This window comes from Chanos chanos, chromosome 5, assembly GCF_902362185.1.
Source record: "Chanos chanos chromosome 5, fChaCha1.1, whole genome shotgun sequence".
In the NCBI taxonomy this organism is placed as follows: Eukaryota; Metazoa; Chordata; class Actinopteri; order Gonorynchiformes; family Chanidae; genus Chanos; species Chanos chanos.
Genome location: NC_044499.1, coordinates 2,307,961 through 2,320,335, shown reverse-complemented (window position 1 = coordinate 2,320,335; position 12,375 = coordinate 2,307,961). Strand labels below are relative to the sequence as shown.

Genomic DNA, 12,375 nt, shown 5'->3' with positions numbered 1-12,375 from the left:
CTCTTTCCTACTCTGTCAGCTTCACCTCCATGTATAACATAGTTAATATATTATACATAAATATTAATCTGTATATATATTGCTCACTACTGTCAATAATACTGTACATACTGTAAGATATAGCATCACTTAAACTGTAGTACTCACTTATACCTGCACTTATCTGTAAATAATACTATGCTTTCGCACTTCTGGTTAGATGCTACTGCATTTCATTGCCTTTGTACCTACACTCTGCACAATGACAATAAAGTTGAATCTAATCTAATCTAATCTAATCTAATCTTGAAGACTCATGCTTTTGATTTGTGAACAGCACTGCAGGCAATACAGCAGCACCCTACAGTCTGTCATTCTCAGAGGATCATAAGACATTTTGATGGTCTCCAAACTATCCATGGTCTCCCTCCCAAAGTCCTCTTCATGGAGCTCATATAGACAGTGGAAGAAGAACAAATCAATAGGTTCATCAAGGTACTTTTTCTTATCTGTAATGACTTGAAGGATCCATTCTTCTAGCAGAGCTCGTACAGTGGGAGAAACAGACACGCTGTGTGACTCCATGAGAGAGCTGCTCACTTCCTTATTACACAGACCAAAGAGAAACTGGATCACTGGCGAATCATTCAGTTCTGTTTCCTGAACCAGCTTTGTGACAGCCCTCTGAGACTCCTCTTCACTCATCAGGACATAGTAAAGAGCAGTGAAGAACTCCTGAAAGCTGAGATGCATGAAACTAAACATTGTCTCTTGGCGGATTCTTCTCCTCAAAAGAAACTTACACAGGAACGGATTACTGATAGGATCTGACACTGTCTCAGACACACTCTTCTCATCAAAGACTCTTCTCATTCCATCATCCCTCTCTCTGACAGCTGGCCCAGACTCCTCAGCAGGCTGGGGACAGACTGACTCAAACCCTGGCAGTGGTGATCCAGCAGAGTGGACACAAAGTCAACATATATGGAGGTGGTTGATTCTGATTCATTTTTTAATACTATACCATCTTTGTATCTCTCCCTGAAAACTGTGCAGATGATCCAGCAGATCACAGGGATGAAGCAGGCAGTGAAGAGGGTTTCATTTGCCTTCACATGCTCATATGCCTGTGTCTGTAAGAGCTGATCATCTTTAAAGAACCTCTGGAAGAACTCCTCCACCCCCCTCTCAGAGAAGCCCATAATCTCTGTGAAACGCTGGGGTTGTTTTTTGAGCAGCTTGCTCAGTGTGTCTGTAGCTGTAGACCTGGTGGTGACCAGCAGGAAGGACTCAGACAGCAGGTGTCCACTCAGCAGGGCTTTCAGAATGGACTCAGGTGAGGCTGGAGTTTGGACATCAATGGGCAGTGATGGGGCAGACATGTGTCTTGTGAGAGTTTGAGTTCATCAAAGCCGTCTATGAGGAAGAGAACTCTCTCTGGTGAGTGCTGTAATATCTGTGAGATCTGTGCTGGTGTTAAACTCTGACTGTATCTCAGGAGCTGAACCAATTACAATTTACAATTTGGTATTTAGCAGATGCTTTTAGCCAACGCGACTTACAATAAGTGCATCACCAGAAATTTGGTTAATTTCTTTTCAGGTGAAAAATAAAATCAAAATTCCGTGCATAAGGTTTACCAGATGCCCACTCCGACATAATCTTCAGTGAAAGCAGTGAAAGATTTGCCATGTCCAGAGTTTGGAATGAGTCCATGATCATCTGGACTGAAAAACTGTTCCACAGTGATGCTGCTGTACTTCTCACTGTCTCTGGCACTGAAGAATCTCTGCCCTCTGGAGCGAATCTCTTTCTCTCTCTCACGCTGTTCTCTGTGTGTCTGAATGATCAGCTATTTCTGTCCCGAATATATTTTTATCTTTCTTTTATTTATTTACTACTTTTCTACCACTACTAATATTACTACTACCAGTAATACTCACTCACTCATTATCTAAGCCGCTTATCCTGATTAGGGTTGCGGGGGGGTGCTGGAGCCTATCCCAGCTCTCATAGGGTGAAAGGCGGGGAAACACCCTGGACAGGTCGCCAGTCCATCGCAGGGCAGACACACAGACAAACACACTCACACACACATTCATACCTAAGGGCAAATTAGTGTCTCCAATTCACCTAACCTGCATGTCTTTGGACTGTGGGAGGAAACCCACGCAGACACGGGGAGAACATGCAAACTCCACACAGAAAGGACCCTGATCTGCAGAACTGGACAGAGACCCTCTCCTTCTGCTACCACCATCTAATAATGAGAACCACATCACATGACCGACCACTGTTAATCTCACCTTATTCCTTTAATGGAGTCTCTAAGCTCAACCCTCCGACCCTCTACTGGAGTTCCTCTATTCTCTTACCCAGGTCTTGGAGCAGGTGTGGCTGGTTGTCTCTCAGTGCACAGTAAAAGGCAGATTTGACTCTGTCTCCTCCACAGTGCAGTGCAGTAAAGAGCTCCCTCATTTTCTCCTGACTGGTCCTGGCTGCACTGATCTGTGAGTACGTCTCCTCATGGAGCATGCCCAGTGACAGCAGCTCATCTGCCAGGGGCATCACCACGGTAACCCTCTGGATAAGCTCCGCCCTGTGCTCATCCACAAAGCAGGCATCTAGGACATAAGCAATGTGGCACCCACGTTATCATCCTGTTTGATAATTACTGAATGGGTAATGAAAAGAGTGTGACCTGTCAAATCAATGTATACTGACTGTAAAATTACAGATCTTCAGTGGACCCTGAAAGACCTGAAAATGTCTTTTAATCATAAACTTCCATCATAGCCACAGTAAAAGCCCACAGGCTAAAAGAACGGCCCATGACCCACCTCTGCTGTCAGGCTGTCACTGTAAAAATGTTCTGTTAGCTATGGCAAGATCCCAAGTAACTAGCTGACTCTTACTCGATTATGAATGAGGGTGCAGTACTTCAGCCTGACGCGTTACAGCGTGAAAGTATCAGCCGCGATCAATCCAACCATTGATTGAATTTCGATGGACGAAAGGGCCAATATCTTTTGTCTGAGCAAAATTCTTTTGATAATTTTTGGTCAGACTCTTCGCTAGATGATGTGTACCAAATTTGGTGGTGATAGGATTAACAGTGTAGGACAAATTTGCAAGAGTATGGTTTTTGAGAAATTCAAAATTGTGGAGAATCCAACATGGCAGATTTTGATAAAAAGGGGTACATTTGACTCATCATGACCCAGGGATTCAGGGGGGAAACGATCACTACTCTAGGGCAAACGGTTCAAAAGCTTCAAAAACTTTAATTATTCATCAGCTGTCATGAATAATTTCTCCGCTGTATCTGCGGCTCTATTCAAAGATCTGTCTTTAACTAACACCGAGTAAAACTGGAAAAAGAATCGTGTCGTCTGCTTGTCAGAATAATGCTTCATGCTTAGTGGGTTTGACTTATTTACGGTGTATAAGTGCCTGTCTCTGATTTTGTGCTTTTAAATCAAGACTTACGGTCGCGCAGTTCCATTTCTCTGTCCCGTCTCCACTTCAACCCACATGACAATCAAGTGATTAAAACTGCGATGTTACGACTTATTTAACACTTTAAAGTAAATATTTAGAGACTGAATCCCAAAAGCAAGGGCCACCGACAACTAAAACTTCCGTATTTGAGCTACTTTACAGCTGAGTTTTAATTTGGTGTCGGAGGTGTGGGGTCAATTTTTGTGAAACGCTAAACCAGCAATAACACGGACGGTTATGTGTTGGTAGATTGAAATTCCTTGCTCTGATTCAAACTTTCGATTTGATAAGAAACGTGAACCAAACTTACTTTTGTCTTCTTTACTATTTTAGTACAGTGGGGCACAACGTTTCAAGCCTCACTCAGATATTAATCTACAAATGCACTGATCAATTCTGCGTTATAGACTGCCTTCCGTCACTACCTCTTTGTCGGTGTTGATAAACACAAGAACTGATCAGCATTTATGGTCTTGCAGCATTATGACAATATACTTACACATGTATTGTGATTACATATGAAATGTTTAATCTTTAGCATAGTGTTACTGACGCTAACTCTGTCCGCAAGACTTCACAAATGTCTCCACCTAGCGGAGAAAGGTTGCTACATGGCATAAATCTGATTTTTGTCAAATTTTTACCATCTGCATTTTACTGTCTCCATTATTATTCTGTATCACATGAGAGCCCTTAATATTAAAAATCTGTTTATTTCAATTAAGTTTTTGAAGGTAATTTCGTTTTCAATAATATCACAGAACTATCTCTCTAACTTGTTCTCTCATGATATTGAATAGAGAAAGTCAAATAAACCGACAACAGTGTTATACTGTGGGTGTTTGTTCATACGGTCTTCAGATGGATTTTTGAATAAACAAAGAAAAATTCAACCAAACAAGCAACCAAGTGTATGGAGATTTTTTGGTCACTACTGATTCTTTCAGTCTTAACCATATAATACAGGATGAGAAAACACACCTTTTGCCCTGAAAGAAAATGCAATACAGTTCTTTGAAAGAGTATTATAACCACGGAAATATATATATATATATATATATATATTACTGTATAGTGCAATATTCAAACTCAACTGTCAATAGGAAAATACATTTTCTTAGGTAAGATGGTGAGTCAGACAGTCAGTAATAGCACTAAAGAAATAAATTATCCACAGACCAAAGTCAATTAAAGGAAAACAGAAAATATTAGAGCTTTGGTTGCTGACATAAAAAGTGATGATTTTCAGAGGTTGTCTACACAGGTGTGTAAATGGATGTTGATGAGAACAGGGTTTGTGTGAGACAGTACATGAAATAAAATGACACAGTCTCATCCCACAGTCACTTTCATACACAGCCGCTCTGTGCCTCTTCTGCTTTATAACACCAAGCATTCTGGGATAAAAAGGGTGAGTTTTGATTATCAGTCGCTATTACAACTGAATGTTGTGATGTCTCAAATCCATGACTTTTGAATTCTTTTAATAACATATGCACGCTTGTCCCTGTAGTCACATGTTTCTCTTTGACCCCTATCTACTGACATTGTAATTCTGGTACTGTAACATTGTCTCTGTATTAGAAACTTGATGTGAGGGAGTGATTGCAGCTCCATGAACATCTAAACTTCTCAGACCAACACCACGCTCAAAACTTTCTGTTGATGTTTTGTCACAGAATTGGAATCATTTCAGTCTCTAGTGTATACCATCAGGATTTTTTTTTTCTAAATCATTTTAACATTTAATTTACAATTTACCATTTTGCATTTTGCAGATACTTTAAACCAAAGAGACTTACAGTTAGTGCATCAATCAGGTTTAACTACCTCATAAGCAAAAGATTGTAGTAAGTATGCAAATTACTTATTTCCAGTATCACGCTTTTGTATTTTTTGTTTGTTTGTTTTTTTACATTTTATACCCTTAAATATGAACATAAAAGAGCAGTTACACACTGGGGAAGGTGGACTCTGAAATTCTGGGTTCTGGGTTTTAAGTCTCCTGAGGAACATGGTGAGAGATTCAGCAGTTCTGATTGGGTGAGGAGGGTCATTCCACCACAGCGGAATGAAGGCAGAAAGAAAGCAAGGCCAGGTGGAACGACCGGCAGTTTCCTGCGCTGAGGGGACTTCCATCATGTCCAGAGGTTGAACGGAGAGGTCTGGCTGGAGCGCAGGATAAAATTTAAATTGTAAATGAGGGTTTTACTCTAGATCAAAGTAGTAACTACAGTTCAAAGTGGTACCACTAAGTTTAAATGGGTGGAGCAACATTGACGCCCAGGAGTGTGTGTGTGTGTGTGTGTGAGATGTTTACACATCTCATCTGTACACAGCAGTAAGAGCCAAGCCTGAATAAACCCTCCCTTTGATTACATACAAATCAAAACACAGCAGTACTAGTGTTGACTGGGCAGGTAAACAGGAGACAGCTGATGTGAGAGGTATGTTGTACCTAAAATAGAACACTGTTAGTGTGATTCACCTCATTGATGTCCCAAAAATGAACCCAAGGAGGGAAAGGATATCGTGAGTAACTGATTGATCCTGGAAACATTTGGGAGACAGGGAAAATCAGACTAGACGGCTGGAATAAGACAACACCCAGACTGGACAGGATGCTATGATGGGCAGGGATGCAGTGAGACAGGAACATAAATGAATCCCTCTCACATAGAGGTGGTCTGTGTAGGGTTTCTCTGAAAGAGTATTATGACCACAGACATAGTAAAAAATCTCATGTCCATGAAGTAAAGTGTTGTTGCCTGTGGTGGGTAGGTACACTAGTGATGCGCAGATTGGCTCTGATGTCATCAGAATCCGCATGTACGCATAAATCATCCATCCGCCATCCACCCGAACAAATTATTTTCCCTTTTTTTCTGGTAAAATGAAAATGGCAACAAGTAAAGCCTATTTCCACAATAGCCTGAACACAAACTGACATCTTTAATCCCTTCAAACTAGTGTACTTGTTTGCAGTATTCACATTTACTTCTGTATGTAGTATTTCCATGTACCATGTCTTAGGCTGATCAATACACTGTATTGTGAGTAGTAGGGCTATGTGCCTTATTTGCGGATAATATGTGAGTCTGTATTCATAGGTCAATGTGCAATTAGCAGCTGTTAGTGTGAGTCACCTCACTGATGTCTCAGAAATGAACCCAAGGAGGGAAAGGATATCGTGAGTAGCTGATTGATTGTGGAAACATTTTGGAGACAGGGGAAAGAGCTATGATGGGCAGGGATGCAGTGAGACGGGAACATAAACGAATCCCTCTCACATAGAGGTGATCTGTGTAGGGTTTCTCTGAAAGAGTATTATGACCACATCTTTAATCCCTTCAAACTAGTGTACTTGTTTGCAGTATTCACATTTACTTCTGTACGTAGCATTTCCATGTACCATGTCTTAGGCTGATCAATACACTGTAGTAGGGCTATGTGCCTTATTTGCGGATATTACGTAGGTCTGTATACATAGGTCAATGTACAATTAGCAGCTGCTGTATGTGACATACCGAGAACGTGACTCGTCATGGTTAAATATTTCACTAAATCAATCCCACATGAAATGTTTTCTGCCCCTCCATTTTTAAATTTCTCTTGAATCTTTTTTGCCTCCATTGCTGCTTAAGACTAATGGCACAATGAGAGTCTGGTCTGACAGAAAAACAAAGCTTAAATATGTTCACATTTTAGAGAATGCATTTCATATTTTCCTCATTAATCATGTTTTATTTCATCCACCTGTGACCCATCCGCTATAAATCAGAATGTTCATTTTCGTGGCTGAACTTGAACTTCGCAGCGTTAGCTGACAGATGTGTTCTGTGCAGAGTTCCGGGAGTAAGTTGTGGTTTGAAATGTGTGATTTCATTGGGGAAATTTCTGAAAATTATTTTAATAGCTAAGTAGCGTTTGGTCATGCTACACCATTACTACTAAACCTACCATCCAGCTACTGAAGAAGTTAAACTTCCAACTGCAGAAGACACACTAAATGAAAATGCATTCTTGTGCACTGCTAAGTGCTTGCTGCTGGTGGTTAGAACTTTTTTTTTCTTTTAGTGAGTTGTTTGTACTGGTTCACCAGCACAACTGACTTGGTCTTTTTGTTTTTCTTTTTTTTTTTTTACCCCTAATGCAGCTGCTCCCAGTCAACTGCATACGCAGTGTGCACAGCAATGGGCTAAGAACAATCAACAAAGAGCAAGAAAGTGTGAACTAATGCGCCCAAAAAACAGGTCGCAGTATCGTCCACCTCCTAAGAAAATCATCGAATTATCTCACTAAACCAACAAGTGTTTACATTTACCCCAGTGAAGTCGTTATTTTTGATCTTTGTATTACAAAACCAAAAGATCTGAATTAGTTTAATTTAGACACTACCACTGTAGTGTCTCGATCATTCGCCCTCTGCAGCTCCATGGCCAAGGAGCTTGAGTTTGAACTCGGACAGCTCAAGTTCAAAAACCCAAGCTCAAAAGCATGAGTTTGACGCTTCATGCAGTAGACAAGTCTACCCAAACTCATGGCTCAACTCGTGTTCATGCAGCAGAGCAGATCATTCTATCTGAAGACACCCGGAGACTTAACTCATTACGTGGGTCGTTCTGTCAATTCCGTGGATACGCCATTCCAGTATCTCATGAGGTCTAGCTAGCAGATCTTTGGCAGTTCGGAAACAATGAAGTAAGAGGCTGAAAGACATGCAGGCTCACTTTTGTGTGACACACAGTGATGGATTTAGGCATGGGCGACATCTTCACAAGGGCAGCATGGGGCGCCTGCGTAAAAAAAAATTCAGAATGGTGAGATTTGCACAATCGGTTTTCTATCGCTCATTTGCACGTCACGTCAATGATATCATGTCACCATGTGGGTCAATTAACTTTGTCGGAGGTGGCGCCCTGATTCTAGTTTGTGAGCTAGGCAGGCTACTTTCTGGGATGGTCTACAACTCAGAAGTACAAGATGGGGAGGGGCGCGGGATTTGGTTGACCTCGGGTCTCCCCATCGAAAACCTCAGATAGGGGGAGCAGGGGAATCTATCAAATAGCGTACCTCTTACTTTGTACAGTACTAAAGCAATATAGTAAAATCGAAATGCAACCAAATAAAACACAATTCATTCATAATACTGTGAATATATAATTTCACAGACATACAGTATCGTTGCATTTTTTCTGGTTTGTGCGAAATCATTAAGAATAATATTAATCCAGTCTGCATAGCCACCAAGGTGAATTGGTTTAGTCTTGACTCTTGGTTGACAGTTTTGGGTGATGGGTAATGCACTGATGCTCGAGAACCAACTGAACACAAATGGATAAGAAAAGGCCTAAATCATCAGGTTCAGTAAAAAAGAAAGAAGAGGAGGATAAATGCACAAAAGATAAAGGTATGCCATATGACAGAGCATTAGGGCCACATTTAGGGAAAAAAAATCTGAGATTTCGAGAATAAGGCTGTAATATTACGAGAATAAAGTCATAATTTTCCGCGAAATAAAATCGTAATATTACTAGAATAAAGTCGTAAAATGACAAGGAAAAAAATAACGTAATTTTTAGGAAAGTATATTACCAGCAACCAACTGAGCCTCCTTCTGGAAACTGCTGTTTGTCTCAGGCGTCGTGCCGCACCACACACATCAGTCAACAATCTTTCCAAAGTCCTGATACTCATGATAATGTGGTGCTGATGTGCCGAAACAGCAAGGAAGACAGCAAGGGAGACACATCCAGGACGCAGTCACCTACCTAGATATAATGCTAGAGGGGAGCGCCCAGTGATTATGAGGCCCACTAATCGGCCAGTGCTGATGCAGGGACAATTAAAGGAGCAGGGAAGGAGGAGGAAACCTCACCTGCTACACTAACACTCTGCTCCAACAGTAACTACAGTGCTATGCAATAGATAAACTATTCTTTCATCTCATTCCCTCTCTCTTTTCCTTCTCTTCTCTTATTTTTTTCCCTGGGCACCAGAGGGCTTTGGTCTATTTGACATAATATATTGTATATATTTGAAATCAGAGGCGCAAAAAGGGGGTGTGCAGCATATGCAGCGCATAGGGGAGCTACACGAAGACGGACACCAAAACAATGGTGAAAAATATACATAGCAGTCCCCCGCTCATTTTTAGGGTCCCCATATGGTTGGATGGCACCCCAAACACTTGCCTATACCGCCTAAGTGATGGGCCAGCTCTGTGGCAAAAGATGAAGTATTTCATTATTTGTGAAATCTACACTATATACACTACACTAGATGCTTCACAAGATGCTCAACATTCCGCTTTGAGGGCACGGTTTGCCCAGGGCGCAATTCAAGCTAGAACCACGACTGATGACAAAATAGAATCTTTCGTGTAGTTAATAAATGCGACATGTTGCTTTATGTTGCCTCATTAAAAATTTGATATTAGAATATTTTTTTTCCAACAATGAAACGATAGCACTTTTTGCTCGAAAGAAATAAGTAACAAGAGTTTTAAGGACATGCACATAATTGTATGATGTTAAACTGACATGTTTTAGGCCTACTCTAAAAACGTTTGTCAATACATTGATTTATTTTAATAAATCAAGAGGAAGAAATAAATATCTTTATTGAAATTATACAAAGATTGAGAAATTATTTTATATTTTAAACACTGGATTTGTACACAGTCTTTTGCATCCAGCGTGAAGCTTCAGCGAGTGCCATGAACTGGAGAAACCAGTGAGGAAACATACTGGAAGTGCAAAAGAATCAACCCTCAGAAACCTGAAAAAACCCGGTTCAGTTTCTCAAACTGTTCAAAAGAATCGGCTCACTAAAATGAATCGATCTGCCCGCCATCACTTGCTAAGTATTGCTAGTAGCTTTCTACTTGTAGCAAACCTGCTAGCGTAGCTTAATTCTTCAGTAGCTTGCTAAATTGGGTGCCCAGATTCACAAATGTAATTTTATTTTTTCAATATGATGTTACTGACCTCTTTGTTGGTTTGCAGAAAGGAGGATGAATAATGAAAAGTACTGTATGATTTTTAATCTGTATCGGAGATTAGGATTAAGATGGATGACAGTTTATTGGCTGTTTTTGTCATTTTGAGTCAGAGACTTCCTAAATCTTCTTTCCCTCCCTAAGGGAATGTGAGTTACCTGCTCAAAATACAGTGTGCTGTGAGTATAGTATAAGTGTACATTCACATACTGAAAAAAAAAATCACCTCATCGATTGTTCATCGTTTGAATGTGACTTGAAACTGGTTACTGTAGTTCCAAATTCATATCTGAACATCCAAAAGAGGCCTGGTCATGACCCTGTGATGTACAGTACGTGGGGTGTGGTCTGAGGAGAGAAAGGAGGTGAGATGAGAACAGTATATAAAGTCTCTCATTTTCAGGTATCTGTTCACAGAACCTGCTCCTCCACAGAGGTAAGATTCATCCATTCTACACTTTCTTCAATTATTTTTATTTTCCTAGAAAATACAGAATACACATCTCTCTTGGGTTACACATGTTTTAGTCAACTAATCAACTACTGAAAAATTACTTTTGAAACAATTCTAACAATGTTCATCTATCATAACCCATCATTGACATTAAGATGTATCTTAACCACTGTTGTGTTTACACCATGTTTCATCCTATTTGATGTACTCACTATGGCAGTTCCTGTGTCTTATATACAACAACTGTGCCTTCTTTGTTGACACAGTTGTTACTAGTTTCACTGATAAGGTTTCATTTTCTGAGATCCATCTGTCATAATTCTTTAATTCATCATAAAATGTTCATCTGTCTCTCCATTTCAGTACTACTGAACCTGGAGATTATTTAAAATCTTGAAAATATCAGCTCATATTCATTCACAGATTTTCATTTTGAGAATACCTTAATCACAGCACAGTGTTTTTAAACAAAAAAAAAAACGTAATTTTTAAAACTCAGAAATTATCTCATATATTTTTTATGAGGTGTTACATCAACAACACAAAAATGTCAGAAAGACAGTTTATGAAAATAAGATGGGTGTTTTTCTGTTTTCTCTCTCCTTTTCTTCCTCTTTAGTGTATTGGTCGGTGTATCTGCTAAGATGAAGAAGCTGAAGTTGAAGTTCATTTTGCTGACTCTGCTCCTCTTGCTGGTCTTCTCTGAGAGGGCTGATAGTTCTCTGTCGAAAGCTGGATCAAATGGAACTTCTGACAAGGTACGAATGTATATTAGACAAATACGCACATTAGATAAATGATTTAATATGTTGTACAGTGCCTTAAACTCCCAAAACTGACAAACAACATAGAACTCTGATTGTAATGAAACTCAAAATCACCCTGCAAACTTTGGTTTCACCACTGGACATGGGTCTTACAGAACTGGTGACATGTCATGTTCCTAACATTGTCATTTTATCGTATTGCCTTAATTTTAAATTGAACTCAGCTATATCCACAAACAAAAAATCCCCCCATATCTTTAGGACCAATCATGTGAAGTCAGTTGTCATTCTGTCACTAGCTGGAACTGTAGGATTCCTACAGATCGTAGGATTCTCAAACATCAGTACATGATACCTGCAAATATCAGTACATGATACCTGCTCTTCCACACAGGTCAGCTGCTTCCATTCTACGCTTTCTCTCACTGTTCTTCTGTTCCTTGGGGATATTGGAAATAGGATAGAATGCTCTGTTAACAGAAGACACATGACTGTGTTTCACCAAAAGAACTTCCTAATTCTTTAGCTTTATAATTTCTGGAGAACAGAATGTGCATGTGATCTTGCCTCTTTCTTTCTTGAGATCAGCCTGACATGATTGGATAGCTCTCAGGTCAATCTCTCTCTCCAGTTCAGCACTAAGTGGCAAAAGGACAGACGACTGTTTCTTATTT

General features: G+C 40.0%; 1 pseudogene; it reads right to left on the bottom strand.

Moving 5' to 3' along the window:
* Positions 1–279: 279 nt before the first annotated feature.
* LOC115811273 (NACHT, LRR and PYD domains-containing protein 3-like) lies at positions 280–3,484 on the bottom strand (annotated as a pseudogene).
* Between the last annotated feature and the right edge of the window lie 8,891 nt (positions 3,485–12,375).